A 21541-nucleotide genomic window follows, 5' to 3' on the forward strand; every position below is an offset into this window, starting at 1 on the left:
GTCTTCCCCTGACCCCTCTGTCCCTCAGGCTCTGTTGGCTTCCTCCCTGGAGCCTGGGGGTTTGTTGTCAAAAAACCTTACATTAAAGGACAAGGCCTCAGGAAGGCTCTGACCCTTCGGGCGCGTGCTTGCAGACGGCGACTGATGTTCTGGTTTCTCCCCTCTGTGTGGTCAGGGACACATGCTGGTGCCGGTCACCGTTTACAGAACCAGCAGCAGTCTCTGGGCTGGACATGGCCCCCGGCGGAGTCCACCCCCGTGCAGCGCCGGGCTGGCAGGGGGCGCAGGGGCTGGGGCGCGCCCGGGCGCCAGGGCCTGCCTCGTTTCTCCTGTGTGCGCGGGAGAGGCGGTGCATGCCTGACGTCCGACTCTGCCGTCCACAAGTTTCAGACCCAAGTCATTCAAGGGACAACGGACAAGATGTGGCCAAACCATACAACGAAACACTCCTGAGCCCTCAAAGGAGCGAAGCACTGATGCTTGCTAAAACCTGAAAGCCTGAAAAACCCGATACAAAGTGCGAGACACCCGCCACCATGTGATTCCATGCACGTGAAACATCCAGAACACGCAGGTCTGTGGTCGCCAGCCGCTGAGCCGGGAGGTGCAGAGATTAGGATCCACAGCTAACAGGTTTGGGGTTTGCTTTCATGGTGATGAGAGAGTCCTGGAACCAGGCAAAGGTGACAGTCACCTGGCCTACAAGTGAACCTAACGTCAATGGGTCGCACAGCTCCCTTACACTCAGCGGCAGGAGGGAAGTTTATCCGCGTGTATTTTCTGATAATAATAAAGTTCGTGCAAACACAGAGAAACAGCGAATGAAATTTCTCTCTAGCAGCATCTACAGCATCCGTCCTCGCCATCACCCAGAGTGCGCTGCAGAAGCGGAGACCCGTCCTCGGCATCACCGGAGGGCCAGGCACGGCTCTGCCCCATGCACCCACGGGGCTCTTTGGGCATCCAGCCTCCATCTCATCGTATGGACCACGGGGCTGCGTCAGGGCGCCATTGGAAGGGTTGTGTGATTGGCACGTTGGTAGTAAGCGGCCCTGAGTGTAACCCACGGTGGGAACAAGCCCTTCACCTCCCCGGCTGGCAGCAGCCATGGCCTTGAGGGTCTTTGCCCCTCCTTCCTCCCTCCCCGGGCAGCCCGCGGTCACAGGAAGATGTCCCAGCCCCGAGGACTGTGCGACCCCACAGTGTGGAGTACCCAGTGCAGAGTGCTGTGCCCTCCAGCTCCTGCCCACAGTGGGTTCCTGCAGGGGCGAGGGGCCGGCCTGGCCTGGGAAGTTGGAGTCATGCTGAGGTTTAGGCCTCAGGATCCTTGGGCTGTCCAGGCAAGGGTACGGCAAGGAGCAGGCCAGAGGGAAGCCAGGCTTCGGGCCAGACCCCCTGAGCCTGTGCCCTGCAGGAGGGAGTTCTGCTAAGCAGGCTACGGGGCCAGAGAGCTTTAGGAGAAGACAAGGATGGCCAGGAAATGCCAGGGCACCACCCCAACAGTCAAGTCGATGGTGTATGTGCTCAAGGTCCCAAATCCGACAGCAGAAGGGTTTTCCCAGTGCTCAGTCTTCTCATTCGGGATGCTACTCTCCCACTAGCTGCACAAGCAGCACAGGGATCCTGACCTCTTAAAACCCAAGCTGACTGGGTTCTCCTCTGGTCAGAAACCGCAGATGGCTTCTTCCCACCTCACTCAGGATACAGCCCAACATCGTTCCTCCTGTGACTGTGACCGAGGAGGCCCATGACTAAGAAGTCAGTGAGTCAGCCTCAGCCACACTGCCCTCCCTCTCAGCTCCCAGCAGCCTCCTGCTCGTTTCTCAAGCCACCAGTAGGTTCCTGCTTCAGGGCCTTTGCATGGCTGTGTCCTCCACAGGACACACTCTCCTTTCACTCAGGCCTCAACAGCACAGTCTCTGGCCTTCTCGGAGAGGCCTTCCCTGCCCACCCAGTCTCTCCTGTGGCACTTCCCACCTGTAGGAGGTTGAACTACTCCCTCTGAAAATTCATGTCCACCCAGAACCCATGGGCATCACCTTATTTGGAAATGGGGTTTTTGCAGTAGAATTAGTTAAGGATTCAAAGGAAGTTGTATCAGATTAGAGTGGGCCTGACACTCAACGGTTGGTATTTTTATAAGAGGAGAGGATGCAGAGATACCCAGGAGAGACAGGCATAGAGAGACACCTGGGCCCCCAAGCCTGCCCCACCCCAATTTCAGACTCGGGGCCTCTGCAACTGCAAGAGAATATATTTCTGCTGTCTTGAGCCATAAGGTTTGTCGTTTGTTGGGATAGCGGCAGAGAACTAACAGGCCACCGTGCCGAGGACAGGGGTGTGAGGGCGGGACATGGTCCCCCAGACGGTGGCTGTGTTCTCAGGATGGCTAACAGATGGCCATAGCTTAGCTTTAAGGTGTCCCATGATGCTCTGGTATGCGGAGGCAAGGCAAGACTGCGATCCTGTGGATCTGTCGACATGACCCTGTCAATCGCCTCACATGTTTGCTGTTTTGGGGGTGAGAATCGGTTAAGATCCACAGGACAATGCAAGTCCACAGGTCAGTGTAGTTCACTGTGGTCACCACAAGTCCCCAGAGCTTCTCCATCTTGTCTCCAGTAGTTTAGAACCTGTGCCCAACGCCTCCCCACATCTCCCTCCCCCGGTCCTGGATGACCACTGTTTTCCTGTTTCTATGAGTTTGACGTTTTTAGATTTCACATATAAGTGGGATCGTGCGGTATCTGTCCTGTGTCTAGCTCGTTGCATGCAGCATAATGCCTTCCAGGCTCATCGAGGTGTGATGACAGCAAATGGCGGGGTTTCCTTCCTTTATAGGGCTGAGTAATAGCGTCTTGTGTAAATACTGCGTTGTCTTTACCTGTCCTCCCGTCGGTGGGCACTCAGGTTGCCCCCTGTCCTGGCGGCGACAGTACACAGTGCTGCAAGGAGCATAGGGTGCAGACACCCCCTCACCATTCTGCGTTCATTCCTGCTGGATCTGTGGCTGGAAGTGGGATTGCCGGATCATGTGGCAGTTCTGTGTTCCACGTGCGACTGTTCCCACGTGCTTTCCTATATTGCACATGTGGAATGTCCTGTTCCCCCCCACCGAGTCTCCATGCCCTCACCGACGCCTATTACCCCACGTCTCTTTGATAAAAGCTGTTCTAGCAGATGTGAGGAGATAGCTGACCGTGGTTTTGATTCGCACTTTCCTGATGATGTGTGATGCACCTTTCCATACACCCGTTGATCATGTGTATGTCGTTGGGAAAACGTCTGTTGGGTACTTTGCTCGCATCTTAATCGGATTGTTCTTTGATTTTTTTGAAGGGTTTTTTTGTTTTGTTTTGTTTTGGTTTTTTTTTTTTTTTTTTTTTTTGCTATTGAGTTGTCTGAGTTTATTATCGTTTTTCTCTATTAACCACTTATCGGATGGATAGCTTGCAAATTTCCCCTCTTTTGCAGGTTGTCTGTTCACTTTGTTGATTCTCTCCTTTGCTGTGCAGAAGTTTCTTCATTGGATGTGGTACCAAAAGCCTATTTTTGCTTTTGTTGCCTCTGCTTTTCATGTCAGATCCAAGAAAGTCACTGCCAAGACCAGTGTCAAGGAGCTTTTCCCCTCTGTTTCTTTCTAGCATTTTTACGATCTCATATCTTACATTTAAGTCTCTTATCCATTTTGAGTTGATTTTTGTGGATGGCATCAGATGAGGGCTCAATTTTATGTGTGTGTATATGGTGTGTGGCTGGTCCACTTCCCCGACACCATTTATTGAAGAGACTGTCTTTCCTCCAGGGTGTATCCCTGGCTCCTTTGTGGATGATTAGTTGACAGTATGTGCCTGGCTTTGTTTCTGGGCTCTCTGCTCTGCTCCCTTGATCTATGTGTCTGTTTGTATGCCAGAACCACAGTGTTTTGATTACTAAAGCTTTGTAATATAGTTTGAAATCAGGAAATAGGATACCTCCTGCTTTTTTCTTCTTTCTCAGGATTGCTGTGGATTTGGGGTCTTTTGTGGTTCCGTTTGAATTTTAGGATTTTTTTCCATTTCTGTGAAAAATACTATTGGAATCTTTCTAGGGATTACATTGAAACTGTAGATTGTTTTGAGTGATAAACACATTTTAACATATTAAAATAGACATTTTAATCCTTCCAATCCATGTGCACAAGATGTCTTTCCACTTATTTTTGTGTCTTCTTAAATTTCTTTTATCAGTGTTTCAGATCTTTCACCTCCTTGTATAGTACTCCTCACTATTTTAAATGGAATTTTTTCCCTAATATCTTTTTCAGATAGTTTATTGTCAGTGTATAGAAACACAATTGGCATTTGTATGTTGAATTTATATCCTCCAACCTTACTGAATTTATCTATTAGTTCTAAGAATTGTTTGGTGCAGTCTTTACAATTTTCCACGTATAAGATCATGTCATATGCACACAGAGATGATTTGACATCTTCCTTTCCAATATTAATGATTTTTATTTATTTTTCTTGCCTAATTGCTCAGGCCAGGATTTCCAGTGCTCTGCTGCTTACACGTGGTGAGAGTAGGCCCTACTGTCTTGTTCCTGATCTTAGAGTTGTCATCACTCAACTGTAATGCTAGCTGTGGCCTTGTCATACATGGTCTTTACCACACTGAGGCACAATCCTTTACTTGGTTTGTTGAGTATTTTTATCATGAAAGACCGCTGAATTTTGTCAAGTGCTTTTTCTGTATTTATTGAGACAATCATGTCATTCCTATACTCCATTCAGTTAGTGTGGTGTATCACATTGGTCAATTTGCACAGAACGAACTGTCCTTGCATCCCAGAGATAGATCCCACTTGTTCACATGACGTACGATCCTTCCAATGTGCTGTTGGATTCCATGTGCTAGTATTCAGCTGGGGATTTCTGCATCTGTCTTCATCAGGGACGTTGGTATCTAGTTTTCTTATGGCATCCTTGTCCGAATTGGATGTGAGGCTGATGGAATGCTGGCTTTGTGAAACCATTTTGGGAGTGTTCCCTCCTCTTCAATTTTTTGTAAAAGTTAGAAAGGATTGGCATCAAATTTTACCTCAAATGTTTGGTGGACTCCACCAGTGGAGCTGTGTGTCTGGCGCTGGGCTCTTCTGTGTTGCACGTTTTTTGATTGCTGTTTCATCTTCACACTTGTTACTGTTCTGTTCACATTCTCTGTGTCTTCATGAGCCAGTCCCAGTAAGTTGTATATTTCAAGGAATGTATTCACGTCTCCCAGTTGTCCACTTTGCAGGCATATAATTGTCCATCCTCTGTATGCCTGTGGAATCAGCTCATTTCTGCTTTTACTTATTTGAGTCTCCTCTCTTTTTTCTTAGTCTAGCTAAAGGAGCCTACTTATCTTCTCAACAACATGGCTGTAAGTTTACTTGGGCTCCTCTAATTTCTTTATCATTTCATTTCTTTCTTCTCTGATCTTCATTGTCCCCGTCCTTTTGAGCTCTTCTGAGCACTTCTAGGACAGTGCTTAGCACACAGTAAGCACTCCATAAATGCTCGGGGATTCAATTGTTGAACGAATGGAGGGATGACTGAGAAGCCAAGGTAGCCCCCCCCCCCCGTGATGCCCCCGCACCAGAGACCTCTCCTTTATGGATAGAAACAAGGCCCTGGGGTAGGGGCACGTGGAAATCTGGAGCCCTGTATCAGGGCAGCAGGACCTGCTGGCATTCAAATTCTCATCCACCACTCCCCTATTAGGACATAAAGGGAGACAAGAGAGCAGTACTTCACATCCTGGCTTCCCTGGCAGCTCTCTGAGGTCCCCAGGAATCCAGGATGAGAGTCTGAAATGGCGAGGCTGGAATGAACACAGACGGGGGCACAGGCAGTCTTCACAGTAGTTACTAGTGCGTCTCTGAGAGCAGATGGAGCCAGATCAAGTCCTTGCTTTGTTCCTTATGAGACACACAGCCTTGAGTGAGCTGCACAAGCCCTCCACAGCCAGCATCCCTTGTAGAATGGGATGAGGAGTCTCCTTGAGAGCAACGTTCCCAGGATTAAATATAAGGACATGCGTGAAGGGCTTGAAGCTGTGCCAGGCTCGTTAGTGTGGATGGAATAGCAGCTGCTATTAGCAGCACTAATTCATCTAAACCCCTGCGAATCTCATTTCTATTTCTAGCCTCTCACCGAAACGAGGTTCCACAAGCTTCCTCTTCTGTGTCCTAGAACCACCTCTGCCGGCTTCAGAGGGGCTCCATAGGACTACTGTTCCCGCGTCTGATGGGCAGCTGAGAGCAGAGCGAGGTGCTGCCAGGGGAGAGCTGGAGATGAGACAAGCCTGGGGACCCGAGCAAGGGCACCTAGGGGCTGGAAAGACTTTGCCATCCAAGTTCCAGCCCGGCTTATCTCCCCAAGCCCTTATCTCCCCACCGTGATATGCGGGGAATGTGGACACACAGCCCCATTTCCCACAGATCTCAGGTGTGCAAGGCCAGGGGGGCGGGGTGCTGGCCAGAGCTGGATGCCGACTCCACCTGCATCCATCAGGTGAACTGCTGGCTGCTCGGTCCCACCGAGCCTGTCTCTCAGCTGTGCAACCGGAGCATCTCAACACCTCCATGGTATCCACAGTGTGGACACTGAACAGACCCGTGGTCCATGGCTCTCAAGAGCTGGGCCATCTGGTTTCCCCCTCCAGCTCCAGCAGCACAATCTTGAGTAACCCCCTGACCTCAGGGGCCTCTGTTTCCCCTGCTGCACCGCACAGACACTAAGATGTGCAAAGTCCTTATATCCCTTGCCACTCCAACCTCTGCAGCGCTCATCACTCCCTGTGTGCAGCCCCTCTCTTGGGTATGAAGCAACTTCACACCCACTTACCCGGTTGGCTCTGTGCCAGCCTGAGGGACTGAGCCTACCGGGAAAAAACAGAGTTAGTGCCTTGGGCTCCTATATGCTCAGGGGCGCTCTCACTGAGCCCAAGAGTGCAGCCTGCCCTACCTGCACCCAGCATGCATCCAGTCTGGGCCCACCCGCACCCACCTGCTCTCAGCCTGCACCCACTTGCTCCCTGCCTGCTCCCAGACCGCACCCACCTGCTCCTAGACTGTACCCACTTTCTCCCAGCCAACTCCCAGACTACACCCACCTTGCTCCGAGCCTGTACCCAGCCTCCACCTACCTGCACCCACCTGCTCCCAGTCTGTGCCCAGACTGCAAGGTGGGCCAGCTGCAAAACCCACTTGACAGAAGGGAAATCCTCAGGTTGCCACAGCTGGCAGTCCAGGCAGTGGGACAGGGAAGGCCTGCAGAGGACCAGGACAGGCCTGCCCTCCAGAAGTGTGGAGTCCTGCAGAGGAGCAAGACCTCAGGGCAACAATCTGCAGCATGATGTTTGCTCTGCATGACCATGAGCAGATGCAGTAGGAACAGGTAGGAGGGAATGTCAGAGGAGGTGTTCAGGCTAGACCTGCAGGGCAGGCAGGAATTCCCGAGAGAGGATAAGAACAAGGCTCTATACTGTAGGCACCCCCTCACCAGCTGCTGTCTGCTGCCCTCACCCTGTGCCAGGTGGGCCCTTCACAAAGGCTGGCCAAATGAGGGCTCAGGAAGAGCCTTTAGCCTTGTGAGGTCTCTCGTTATCATTCCGGGCATGGTCGTGTACCCCACACCTCTCCCAGGGAGACAGCACCCTGCAAGCTGGGACCAGTGGTCTTCTCGAGTTCTTTTAAGCGTCAACCAAACGACCTGGAGGCCCTCCCTGCTCTATTTATAGATCTGTGTGTTTTCACGAAAATCAGATTCATATGCTTAATTCCCTCACATACACGGCTCATGTCTGGGTTCCCCAAGTGGGGGCTTCTGCCTAAGGCTCGGGAGCCTTCCGTGCCCTGAGGACCTGTGCCCCACCCTGCCCCTCTGTAGGGGATCCAACGTGGGAGCCATGGAGCAGAGGCTGGAGTGGCATGCTTGTGGTCAGACCCCTCAGCTCTGGGTGACCTTGGGCATTTATGCTCTCTGAGCCTTGGTGGGCTTCCAAGGAAAGGGAATGAGCAGAGTCCCCATTTGTAGAGCAGTGTCAGGACTCAACCAACCATGAAAGAGCTGCTCTTGATTATGTGTACATGTGTGTTGGTGTGTGCATGTGTGCTTCTGTGTGTACCTGTGTGTGTGCTAGTGTGCATGTGTGTGCTGGTGTGTATCTTTGTGTGTGCATGTCTGCTGGTGTGTGTGGATATGTGCATGTGTGTATGTGCTGGTGTGTACCTGCATGTGTGTGTACCTGTGCATATGTGCCGGTGTGTACCTGTGTGGTTGTATAATTATCCTCATCATCACCATCATCACTATTTTCCACCAGCTAGCAATGGGTTCAGATCAGAGTTTGGGGACGACCAAGTCAAGGAGTGGCCAGGTGAATGAAGAAAGCAGCTTGGAGGAAGGGAGTTGCCCCCATCTCCATAGCCCTGTGTCACTGACCCCGCCTGTGTGTGGTGACAGCCAGGCAGGCTCCCCATCCCTGCGGGCCGCCTAAGACCACTCCAGGCAGGAGCCACAACCAGCTCCATGAGATGGGGAGAGTAACACCAGGCCAGGGGCCCACAGTCTTGCTAATAGCTATACAAGCTTGGGCGAGTACCAGACAGCCTTCCGGAAGCTCAGCTTGTTCCACTGTGAAATGGGGGTGGAGTTGTGCTTGTTCACACATGGTGGGCACCCACCCTTCCCTGTAGAGCCCCTAGAGGCCTCGGGCTGGGCTGCTCCTGGGGGCTTGAGCACTCCCCATGCTATCTTCCCCCAGCAGGTGGAGGTGGGGGGTGGGGAAAGCTGGGTGTGTCCCCAGGGAGGGCCCTGTGCTCTTCAAGAGTGTGAGACAGATGGGACTGGGGGGGGGTCCTCTTGGAGGCTGTGATGACCAGATGTCCTAAGGAGCTTTCAAAGCCAGCAGAAGCAGGACCCACCAGCAGTACAGCTGCGCAGGTGCAAACACAGCCCCTCGCCCACCCGCAGGGGACAGTCCCTAAGTCCCAGAGGTGGGAGGTCTCCATTCAGGGTCTCAGCCCACCATGTGTTCAGGAGTTCCATCCTGTCCCAGGGTCTGGGGGCAGCAGCAGGGAAGTGGAGGGTGGCCAGAGGTGTGCACAGGATGGCTCTGGGCTCCGAGGCAGCAGCCGGGAAGGTAGGGAAGCAGGCATATTTGGTTTGAGTTAGCTACAACTCAGCCCAAAAGCACGCCAAGTCTATTTTGAGGCTGTGCAGAGTTATTTTATTTCCCATCCACATTTATGGGAGATCATGATTCAATTAATCCTTTTGTTGCCCGTGCAATGAAAAAAATGTGCAATGTGCTTTAAATGTTTCCCAAACTGTGTTAGTCATTAAGTGAGCAACTCAGGCCTAGAGGAGGTGTAGACAGGGAGGCAGGAGGAAGCCGGTGGTGAAGACCGAGAGTCTGTAGCCTTCATCACCCCCGGGGGCAGCAGGCTGCCTGGAGGGGAGGAGAGCACAAGTACACACTCGGGCACCTTGGGCAGGCTCCTTGCCTGCCGGGCTCCACACAGCACCCTGCCTGCCCCGCCAGGCCTGACATCAGCCCAGGAAGAACAGAAGTGGTGTTGTGAGGAGGCCCAGCTAAGTCAACAGACCCTGGCTGAGGGCTCAGACCTCTGACCCCTGGGACCCCGCCAGCTGGAAGGTCCATGCACCAGAGCAAGGCTGGCCTTCCCATTGGCCTCCCAGGGCCTCCTCAGGCGGTGCACCATGAATGGAGCACCGTGCAAATATCAAATCATTTATATATAGAAAACCACACCCCGAATGTCTCCCAAGTGAACCCACCCATCCATGTGACAATCACCAAGATCCAGACATTCCAGTGACCCCGAACCCTGCCAACCAGGACACTCCCCAGAGTTACCCACTAGTACCCACTGTCTACCCTTCATCACCAGGGATCAGGCTCACGGTTTTGAATTTTCTGTACGTGAGATCATTCAGAATGTAGTATTTTGTGTCTGGCTTTCCTTTAACCAACACTGTGTGTCTGAGACTCAGCCACATCTCAGGGTGTATCGTATCCCATTGTGTGAAGGGACCACGTTTTATCATCCACCCTGCCGTTGGCAGGGATTGGGGTAGTTTCCTATCTTGGGCTCTTGCGACTTAACTGCCGTGAATGTTCTTGAACGTGTCTGTGGTGCTCACGGGCATGCCCATATTGGCAGGATGGTCCGGGAAGCAGAACTGTGGGTCGCTGGGCAGGCTTACACTAAGCCTACCCACATGCCACCAGCACACACTCAAAGCATTTGCATCAAGCTGCACCTCCACCCACCAAGCCCATGTACTCCGGTGGCTCTGTCCCCAGCCAGCTCTTGTACCATCCGTCCTCATGCTTTGTTCTGTTGCTTTTTCTCTTTGTCATTCTGATTTATGTGTGAAGGGACACAGTGTGTTGTCATCAACACCCCACTGTTATCTAAGGACATTCAGGGTTCTTGCATCTTATAGGCCATTGAGATTTCCTCTTGTGAAGTGTCTACTCGCCATTGCTTCATCCCTTCAGGTGCTGTTGTCTTTTTCTTACTGATTTTAGACATATTTAAAGATATTCCCTGAATACCAGCTCTTTGTTGGAAAAAGCATTCAAATATGTTGTCTGACTGTGTGGTTTTTGTTGTTTCTTCTTTTCTTTCCCAACATTTGGTTATAAAAATGTTCACACCTAAAGAAAGCTTCAAAGAATTTCACACGAGCGCCCATAGACCTCCAGCCACTCCTACAATTCACACTGAGCACACTGACTTTGTTATACCCTCTCTGCATCTATAAATGCATCAACCCATCTTATATTTTTTTGATGCATTTTGAAATAAAATACAGAGATTGGTGTGCATTGCCTAAGACACTTCAAATGTGCGTCATTCCCTAGAGCCAATGTTTGTTTATGGCTCTTCATATTCCCTCTTCAGGCAGACTTCACACACAATGCAATGCACAGATCTTAGGGATGCCATTTAATGAGTCCCAATGAACAGAAGCTGAAACCTGTCATGGTATGGAGCTCCGGGCAGTGTCCTCATGCCCGTCCCAGGGCATCCATAGGGACAACATACTACAGGGTACCCCTTACACAAAGATCTAACAAGCAAAGCTCCTCTCCGGTGGAAAAGATCAGAGAAGTGAATCAGAGTGATTTTCATTTACCTGTTGGTGACAGATGTGGGCACCTTCCTCCGTTTAGATGGGTTCCAACTCTGCTCATTTTTAAAAAATTTTGTTCTAGTTCTTTTCATAGCCAGGACACCTGTCCCACATCAGATACACGTTTTGCAAATATTTTCTCTCAGCCTGCAGCCTGCCTGTTCATTTTCTTAATGATGGCTTTTGTTTTTAATTTCATTGGAATCTAACTTAAAAGTATTTTTCATATATTGTATTGCTTTTTATGTCCTAGGAAACTTTTGTCCATCCCCCAAGCTGGGAAGATGCTCCTCTGTTTTGTTCTAAAGGCATGACAATCTTAGCCTTTCCCTTCAGTCCTGCAATCTGTATTGGATTGGTTTGGGGTGTAGACATCCAGTTGTGCAGCATCACTCTTTGGAAATGAAATAACCACATCAGCATGGGTCTGTCTCTAAAGTGTGGTTCTGTTCTGTCCACCTACATAGTGATGGCTGCACCGGGACCCTGCCCCCTGGTTTCTGAAGCTTTAGGATGAGAAGTCTTGAATTTACCTAGGATTGGTTCTTGAACTGTGCTCTTATTTTTTTATTTTATTTTATTTATTTATTTTTAAAGATTTTATTTATTTGTTCATGAGAGACATAGAAAGAGGCAGAGACACGGAGGGAGAAGCAGGCTCCCTGTAGGGAGCCCGATGTGGGACTCGATCCTGGACCCCAGGATCACACCCTGAACCAAAGGCAGACACTCAACCACTGAGTCACCCAGGTGCCCTGTGCTCTTATTCTTTAATGTTGCTTTGGATATTCTTGGTTCTTTGCATTCTCAAATCTGTTTTAAAATAAGTTTGTCAATCTCTAACAACAATGACAATTAACTCCCAGTAAGATTACCAATGGAATTGTATAAATTTAAGGATTCCTATAGGATACGGAACTCTGGGCAGAGCTGTGCTCCAGTCCTCACAACAATCCACCCACATGTCCACCAGTCCTGATGCCCCCTCTTCCTTCTTTTCAGAAGATCTGAATTTCCATCCATTTTTTTCCATCTCAAGAACTTTATTTGCATTTCTCCTAACACAGCTTAGCTGCTGATGAATTCCTTCATGAAATGTCTTTACTTCACCTTCATTCTCAAAGATTATTTTTGCTGCATGTAAAATTTGGGGTTAACAGTTTTCTATTGCCATTGTAGCACTTTAAAGATGATCTACTGTCTTCCAGATTTTAATGTGTTTAATGAGAAACTCAGTGGTCATTTGGATCATTATTCTCTAGATTTTGAGTGCCATTTACTTTTGGTTGCCTCCGAGATTTTGTCTGTATTTTTGGTTTTCAGAAGTTTGACTCTGAAGTCCCTAAGTGTTCTTTCCCTTGTATTTCTTCTGCTTGGGGTCCAGTGAGTTTCTTAAATGTATAAACCTATGTCTTTGACCAAAGTGGTGAAATTTTCAGCTGTTGTTGGTCTGAATAGTTTCTTTGCCCCATTCTCACCTCTCTCTCCTCCATGACACCAATCATACACATAATAGACCTTTCAATATTCTCTTGTAGATCCCTGGGTTCTGTTAGTTTTATTTTCAATATTTACCTCTCTGCTTCCAGATTAAATAGTTTCTATTGGTTTATGTTTAAATTCACTGACTTTCTCTCTGTCATCTCCATTCTTCTATGAATTCACGATGAAAATCTCGTGAATTTTTAAATCTCAGACATTGTATTTTTTTAGTCCTAGAATTTTCATTTGCTTCCTCTTCATAATTTTTAGTTCTCAGCTGAGATTTTCTGTCCTTTCACTTATTGCAAACATGATGTTTAATATTCTTGAGCATAGTAAAAATAACTCTGTGGAAATCCTTGCCTTCTGATTCCAACACCTGGACCACATCAGGGTTGGCTTCTGTTGGTTGTCTTCTCTCTTGAGAAAGTGTCATGTGTTTCGTGTGTCAAGTAATTTTGGATTGTATCCTGGACATTGTGAGTGACCTGTTTTAGAAATGCTACACTCTGTTTTATTTGTTCCTTCACGTTTCCACATAAATCTTAGAATCAGCTTGTTGACTTCAAAAAGACTGCTAGGATTTTGATTGGAATTGCATTCGATCCATAGATCAGTTTAGGAAGAATTGACATCTTCACGCAAGTGAGTCTCCCAACCCATGGATGTGGTATATCCCAACATTTATTTGGTTCCTATTTAAGTTCTCTCCGTGGTTAAGTTCTCACAGTTTTTCTGTGTAAAGGTCTTGCGCATCTTTCATGAGTTTATTCCTAGATACTTGATGTTTTGTGATGTTTCAAGTGGCATTGATTCTTAAATTTCATGTTCCAACTGTTTTTGGAGACATTGAAATAGCACTGTTTGGGGATCTCTGACTCAGGCCCCCACCCTTCTGAGTGTTAGCTGAGTAATCTTGGGCCGATCTCCAGACTTCCATTTTCTTATCTGCAGAGTGGAAGCCATGCCTATTGCTGGATATTTGCTGAGTTTTTAACCCTCTGCATGCAGTCTCCCTTCTTTTTTGGTTTACGTTGCTCTGCTTATCTTCTGGAGGTCAGGATGGTGTTGACCTCACCCATAACTCCATGGGTAGGCCTACAGTTCAGCCCATGCAATCAGAGCATCAGTCCCCTTGGCCACTATGATTGGCATGTGACTCACTTACAGACAGTGACTCTGTGCTCTAAGGCTGTTGGAGAGAAATCAGATACCATTTGCCACTAAACCAGAATGAGGAGGGCTTGATGCGAGGATTGTGGTACCTATCTCACTACCACCAGCAAGAGACTGCCACTGCGCTTTCCAATTTCATGAGCAAATATTCCCTTTCTAGCTTTGGTCCATTTGGGCTAGGTTTTGAGTTGCTTGCCACTAGAGGGTCCTGGCCATGAGCAGTCAACTCTAAGGACTTGGCTTGACTGCAGACTGAGCTTAATTGTGAATGTCCTCCACTATCCTTGTAGTTCCTGACAAATAAGATCTGTGATTGGGGCAAGTGAGAAGTGAAGGTCCCATTTAACTTTCACAGCAGAGGATGTGTGCCACCATACAAACCCTCACAAGGAAAGCAGAATTGGGCTGCTGGGTTCAGATCCCATGTCCTCCGTATCCATATAGTCATCATAGGCAGCTGATTTCTCCTCACTGTTAATGGACTGCTGCAGTATCAGTGGGATGGGGATAATTCTGCCTCCCTCAGAATTCTTGTAGGTAGTAGAATTCGACAATATATACAGCCTGACAGCTTGGCACATGGTTTGCACTCAAGACAACCCGACTCATTCTTATCACTACCACCTCAACCAGTATATGAATGTCCTGTGGCTACTTAACAAATAACCAGTTATCACAACTGGAGATCCTAGCTTGATTAAATCTGCAAAGACCCTTTTCCAAAGAAGGTCACAAGTTCCAGGTACATATGTCTTGGTGTAGAAAGGTACACTTCACCATCATCTTCATCACTACCACCACCATCATCATCACCATCATAATCACCACCATAATCACCATCATCACCATCACCATCATCACCGCCATCAACTTCTTTCACTTGAGGACAAGATCCACATCTTCCTTGTATGCTCTTGGCACCTACCATAGGGCCTGACTTACGGTGAGAACTCAGCAAATACCTATGGAGTAACTGAAAGAATTTAGCATATTAAGCTCCAGCTATATACCATGTTCTTCCTTTGAATACTAGTGGCATTGTATAGTGAGTTAGATGTTGGGACCTATGTTATGTCACATCACTCCTCAGGACAGTCAGCATTTTGAATCCATGTTATAGGTGAGGAAATCAAGGCACAGGAGAAGCTAGGCCCAAGGTCCCAGAAGTAGTGGTGGAGCTAGGATTTGAACACAGTCCAAGTGGCCTGGAGGCCTGTACTTTATCTCCACCAGGAAGCCCATGCAAAATGGCTTCTGCCCCTCCTCCCCTCATGCTTAGGGCACCGGAGCTCCTACCAGATAGCAAACATAGAAGGGGTTTGAGAACTTCAGAAGGAAGCATACATCCCAGCCGCTCTGATAAAACAGAACCGGCATTTAGGAATCAAAGCAGGCGACCTGTAGCCACAGAAGAGATCACTGTGTGAGCGCTCCTTGTGCTGGAATCAATCCTGAGTGTGTGCTGACCACCCACTATGCGCCAGGCACCGCCATCTCCCAGGGGTGCCTTCATGAGCCAGACTTACACTTGGTCACCAGCCAGTCCCTGGCTCTGGTCTCTGGGGCCTGGGCTCAGGGTTCCATCCAGAATGCTGAACAATCCGATGAAGAAACCAGCTTTCCAAAAGACTCACTTATTAAAGAACAAAAGCAGCCCTCTCCCAGAGTGGCCCCCACACTGGCGGACTTGGGGAACGTGGTGAGCACAAGTCCCCCGTGCCCGCACATGAAAGCACCCCTATCCAGCTCAATTCCGGACGAGCATCCTCCCTCCAAATTATGAGAGAGGAAATGCAATATTATTTTAGGACTTGCCTCCGCATAATAGCCGAGGAGGGCAGAGAGAACAATCCGGCACTTATATCAAACACAAACAAGCCTGCTCTGCTCTCCTTGCCTCTGCCCCAGGAAGGGGATTTGGCATCACGGTTCTGTGCCTTTCTGGACAGAGTCAGTCACAGCCTGATTGGAACCGAGGAGAGAAGCGTGAGGAGGAACCCAAAACCCGTCATGGGCAGCTGCACAGGGCTCTTCTGAAGACAGGACATGGCCCCTGCCACCACCTCAGACAGGAGGCAGGGCAGCTCTGTTGTTTCCCTGGGCTGGCCTGATGCCCTCTGGTCGCCCCTTCTCTGAGGACAGAGCTCAGTCATCGGCTACAGGGAGCCAGGGATGTGTGGCCTGGAGATTGTGACTATAGGAGACCATGGCCTTTGCACTCCTTCTAGCATCTGAGGGCTAGTCATCTCCATGTTCTTCCTTGGTGGGGGCAGTGGTGGGAGGGGCCTGGCTTTAGGAAGGGCATGAACCACTGACCTCCAGCCCCAATCTAGGAGTGAGCCCTTCCCCCGAGGAAGGTCCAGCATAGACATCTCTCCTGGGGCAGGGCTACCTCCTGCTGGGTGCCCACAGACAGGTCACCTGGCCTTCTGAGGCCTGGTGGCACTCCCACCAAGAGGACCCCATCCTGGCTGGCTCCAGTCTGGCAGCAAGGATCCAGAAGCGCACACAGCCTGTGACATGCATCCCACACACATCACCTGACCTAGAGAGTCCCTATTCAGCTGAATCACGTCAACGCCCACCTACCAGGCCATCCCCTGTCCCTACCCATCAAGTGATCATGGCCTTGCCTGACATGCAAGTGAAAAGCAAATGATGTGCCAATCCACCCCTCTGGCCCAAGGCCTGCTGTTTCTTCCCTGGGCTCCTCTGCGTTCCTCAGCAGGTAGGCAGAACTGTGTCTGTCCTGGTCGTTCTCAGGTCAGCGTGGTGCTGGCACAGGGGCTCCAGTGGGGGCTTCCCGGCAAGACGAGGATGGCAGAGGCAGCGCAGGCCATGCAGGAAGAGCATGGGAATTGAAATTGGACACAGCAGGGTTTGCTGCCAGCCCATGCCCATCCCTGTGTGACCTTGGACAATGCCTTGGCCTCTCTGGGCCCTGCCCCTCATCTGGTGGTGGAGTGCTAATGTCACAGTGCACGTTCACGTAGCTCTCCCCAAGCCTGTGGATGTTCTCCCATGGGAAGATGCTGTCCCACTGCCCCATCTCAGATGAGAGCAGGCTTTCATGGGGCTGGGCAGACAGGTGTCATGGGAGGCCTGGGGAGAAGCTCAGCCCCAGCTGCTGGAGGCTTGGGCACAGTCACAGCAACCTGCTCCCACTCTGCCTGCAGAAACCACACCGCCTGCTCCGTCCTGTCCTGAGACCCCACCTCCCACGTCCCCAGGAGCCAGCTGGTCCTGGCAGCAGAGGCTCTCAACACCTGGGCTAAAGCCACTGCTTGTAAATGCATTGCTTCCCTGTTTCAAAAGTAATGCCTGTTCTTTTTTTTTTTTTTTAATTTATGATAGTCGCACACACACACACACAGAGAGAGAGAGAGAGAGAGGCAGAGACACAGGCAGAGGGAGAAGCAGGCTCCATGCACCAGGAGCCTGATGTGGGACTCGATCCTGGGTCTCCAGGATCGCGCCCTGGGCCAAAGGCAGGCGCCAAACCGCTGTGCCACCCAGGGATCCCCGTAATGCCTGTTCTTTAGGCAAAGTGTAGAAACTACAGCAAAACCCAAACAGGGAAATTTCAAAATCACCCTTGATTTAAGGGCCCAGAGACCCCGGGACCGACTCTCCTGCAGGCACGCTGCCCCCAGGAGTGTGCACTGATTTTTGTTACCTCCATTATAGAACAGAAGTCCCTCATCACCGGCGTTTTACCCTTAACACATTCGGAGCGATCCCCTAGGACAGTGGCAGCGTGGCTTCCACAGGGCTCTCGGCTCCAGCATATCTAGCTAAGCTGCTCCTATTGCGGATGTTCATGCAGACTGCTTCCGCCTTTGATCCCACCAAGCGCAGCAGGGATGCCGCCTCACCCCCCAGCGGGATGCCACTGAATCTGATTGTTCCTCAGGACGAATTCACAAAATGAAAGAATGTTCCAGAAAATAGCAGGGCGTGCGTTCTTCATGTCCCACGTCCTGGCCCTCCCAGAGCATCCTTGATGATTTGCTGAGGAAGGCGGTATCACATCACGTCCTCTGACATCTCATCACGATGGGTGCAGGGCTCTGGGTACACTGCTGTTGCTGTGCACCTGCTTCTCACCCCTGGGCACCTCAGTGTCCCAGGCCAGCCCGAACAAAGGAGCACAGATTGGGCCTCTCAGGAAAAATAGAAACCTATGCTCTCCCAGTCTAGAGGCCAGAAGCCCAAAATTAACGTGTCACCAAAGGCTCTGGCGAGGGTCCTTCTTCCTCCCCCAGCCTCCAGGTCACCTCATTTAACCTGATCACACCTGCAAAGACCCTATTTCCAAGTAAGGCCACATCCACAGGTTCAGGGATTAAGCTTAACTGTGTCTTACAGGGGACACAACTGGACCCATGACATAGCACTTGTCTCCCAGTGAACGGAAAGAGAAGGCTTTTCAGAGACGACAGATCTGGGACCCGCTCCATGCCAGGCTCTGTGGGATCTGGGAGGGGCTCAGAGAGGAAAGACAAGCCCCCAGCTCTCGGATGATCACAGGTTGAGGATCCCAGGGACCAACCCTCCAGTCTGCAAGGATGGGATGACCTCTACCCCCTCGAGTATGTCCCAGTACCAGGAACAGTGGCCCCCAGATGTCTGCAGAGCGACAGGTTCTGTGCCTGGCTCTCCCCTGTCTGTCCCACATGTCCTCAGCCCTCCTTGAGAGGCGGGAACAGTCACTCTGAGGTCACCCTGAGGAGGAAACCAGGTCCAGGAAGTTCAAAGTATGCCCTCCAGGTCACCAAGGCTGGATTGCTGGTTCCACTGGACTCCCTAGAAACCCATGTCCTCCTGTACACTGCTTATTCCTTTTTCTCTGGAGATGGAGTGGCTCACCCAGGGTCACACAGCGAAGAAGCCTCAGAGCCAAGACTCAGAGGTGCCACAGATCCAGCCCCTCCCCTGACCTCAGCCCTGGGAGTGCACTTCCCTCCAAATGCAATGACCTGCAACCGCAGCTGGAGACACTTCCACTCTGCAGGCTGCAAGCTGGCCTGTCTGTGTGGCCTCCCGGGTGCAGGCCAGCCCAGCCGAGAAGCTGCATGCTTGTCCTCTGGCTGCTGGGCCACTCCAATCACATTCGTCTGTGCACACCCAAATATCTAGTCCCCGCGAAAGAAAGAGAGAAAGAAAGAAAGAAAGAAAGAAAGAAAGAAAGAAAGAAAGAAAGAAAGAAAGAAAAGAAAAGAAACACCATCACTTGGGGCTGGAGCCAGGTCAGCAGAATGCCCCTGGTATCCTACCCTGGGATGCCCTGTGACAGAGGAACACTCTGCATGTTGTCAGGCACTCAGACACTCTGCTCATGCCAGCCAACAGGCCCCTTCAGCAGGGCCAGCTGCCTGTCAGCCACAGGAAGACAGGCCGGGACAAGACAAACATCCCCTGAGGGAAGACACACCATGTTCCCCGCTCTCACCCCCAACACTAGCATAGAGAGCAAAGCTAGTAGGGGCTTCTGCCCCTGCCCCTGCTGCCTATAGAAAGTTCCAGAGCATCTGCTCCAGAGTGAACTAGAAGCTGCTTATGTCCATTTGAAGACATCACTGGCCCCTTCCTACCTTTTAAGAAAACTACGTTCTTTGCTCTGTGTAGAATAACAAAAACAATAATGAGGAAGAGGAAGGAGAATTCCTGGAGCTCTTGTTGTATGTGGGCACTGGGCAACATTATATCTCATTCAACCCTAATGTGCCCCAGGTAGAGGGTCTAGGATTAGAGATGCTAATTTGTCCTAAAATCCACGTCCAGCCACAACATGTACAATCAGCTTCACACATGGGGCTTGACTGTTCAAAGGGCTTGGCACACATCCAGTAGTCTGCCCCCCCATAATAACCTTGTGAGAGAGGCTAGGCAGGACTGACCATCTCCGCGTGAAAGATAGGGAAGCAAGCCTAAGCTCCAAGGGGTGGGGTGATTGGCTCGGTCTCCAGAACGCAAATCCACATCTTCTCATTTTTGTGTTGGAAAGCTATGCCATGGCTGACATGTGTTCATTGCCACCCTTGGAGCAGGTTTGGCTTGAGGGATTTGATGCTCCTGGTTCCTGCTCTTCTAGGTTGTTTAACTATGAGTGAACCCAGCCAGCCACCCAGTTCCCACAGTGGAGTTGGGCTGCTTACTCTAAGTGAAGTCGATGCATTTGTTATGCTTAATTTGGGGTTCTTGGAGGTGTCAGGTTACATACAATGGGGTGTCAGGAGTCTTCTGGGTGGGCATGCACATACACAGAGAAGTAACCTTGAATAGATGTGTCTCTGCACATGTCAAATGCCGATTTGTTGCTAGACGTCTGGGTGAAGGCATGACCAAGATAGGCTTTGTTGAAACACAGAAAATGCAAATGTCTGAAGGAGGGAGGACTCCTGTAAAACCACTGGGTGCTATAAAAAAAGCTGTTAGTTAGAAAACCTTAACCCTAAAAGAACCCTGTAGGCATTATCCAGCTCAATCCCATGATTTCATGGATAGGGAAGCCAGACCCCAGGAGGGGAGGCAGTGGAGCCAATGTCACCCAGAACATAGGTGCCCAGTCTGTTCCTGCTGTTGAGCTCTCTGCCCTCATGCACACTCCCATACCTGCCACCCAGCCAGAATTTAGCACCCCTGTGAGGTTCTGATGTAAGCAAGGCAGGTGAGAAATAGGAGTATTCTTTGAGGGAGAGAATTTGGGAGTACTGAAAACATTATCACCATCATCACCACCAACACCACCATCACCACCATCATCACCACCATCACCATTACCATCATTACCATCATCATCACTACCATCACCGTCATCACCATCACCACCACCGTAACCATCATCATCATCATCACTACCATCACCATCACCACCATCACCATCATCAGCACCATAATCACTACTATCATCACCATCACCACCACCATCACTATCACCACCATCACACCATCACCACCACCATCACCACCACCACCACCACCACCATCACCACCACCAGCACCATCATCACCATCATCATCACTACCATCACCATCACCATCATCATCATCATCACCATCCAAATCATCACCACCACCATCACAACCATCATCACCACCATAACTCTTGACCACCATCATTGCCATCAAAACTCTCATCACATAATGCATTAGCAGTCCACTGGCTCTGTGTCACTCTCTTAACCACTTTACACACATTATGTTATTGGACCATCTTGACAACCACATGAGTTAGTTTCTATATATTCCTCCAATTTGCACGGGAATGAACCAGAGCTCAAACAAGAAATGTGGTTTGCCCAAAGTTGTACAGCTGGCAAATGCAGGGCGGTCTCCCCCACTGCCCACAGTCACACATTGCTAGAGACACAGCGGCTCACTGATGTACAGCACATAGGGTGTCTCCCTGTGACAGTGGGAATATGTCCCAAGGACTGGGGGCAAGTAAAGTGAAACAAAGATGTGTAGAGAGTGAACAGAGCAAGACGGGGCGGACAGTGGTCAAACCCGTCAGCAGGACAAGATGGCAGTACTTCCCCTGGCAGGGATGGGTGGGGAGCCACACAGAGGGCCTCTTGGCTTCTTGACATCGACGCAAGATGTGAAGCCCCCTCAGAAGAGCTGGTCCAACCCTAGTTTGTTCCAAGCTGTCTCTGCCTCCCTGGGCCTCAATTTCTTTATCTGCA

The 21541-nt window shown here is 50.2% G+C and overlaps 1 protein-coding gene across 1 annotated transcript in view; it reads left to right on the plus strand.

Moving 5' to 3' along the window:
• ZNF469 (zinc finger protein 469) overlaps positions 1 to 21541 on the plus strand; it is a 120216-nt gene that overhangs the window by 44000 nt on the left and 54675 nt on the right. The window lies entirely within an intron of this gene.

The sequence above is a fragment of the Nyctereutes procyonoides genome, unplaced genomic scaffold (genome assembly GCF_905146905.1).
Source record: "Nyctereutes procyonoides isolate TBG_1078 unplaced genomic scaffold, NYPRO_anot_genome, whole genome shotgun sequence".
In the NCBI taxonomy this organism is placed as follows: Eukaryota; Metazoa; Chordata; class Mammalia; order Carnivora; family Canidae; genus Nyctereutes; species Nyctereutes procyonoides.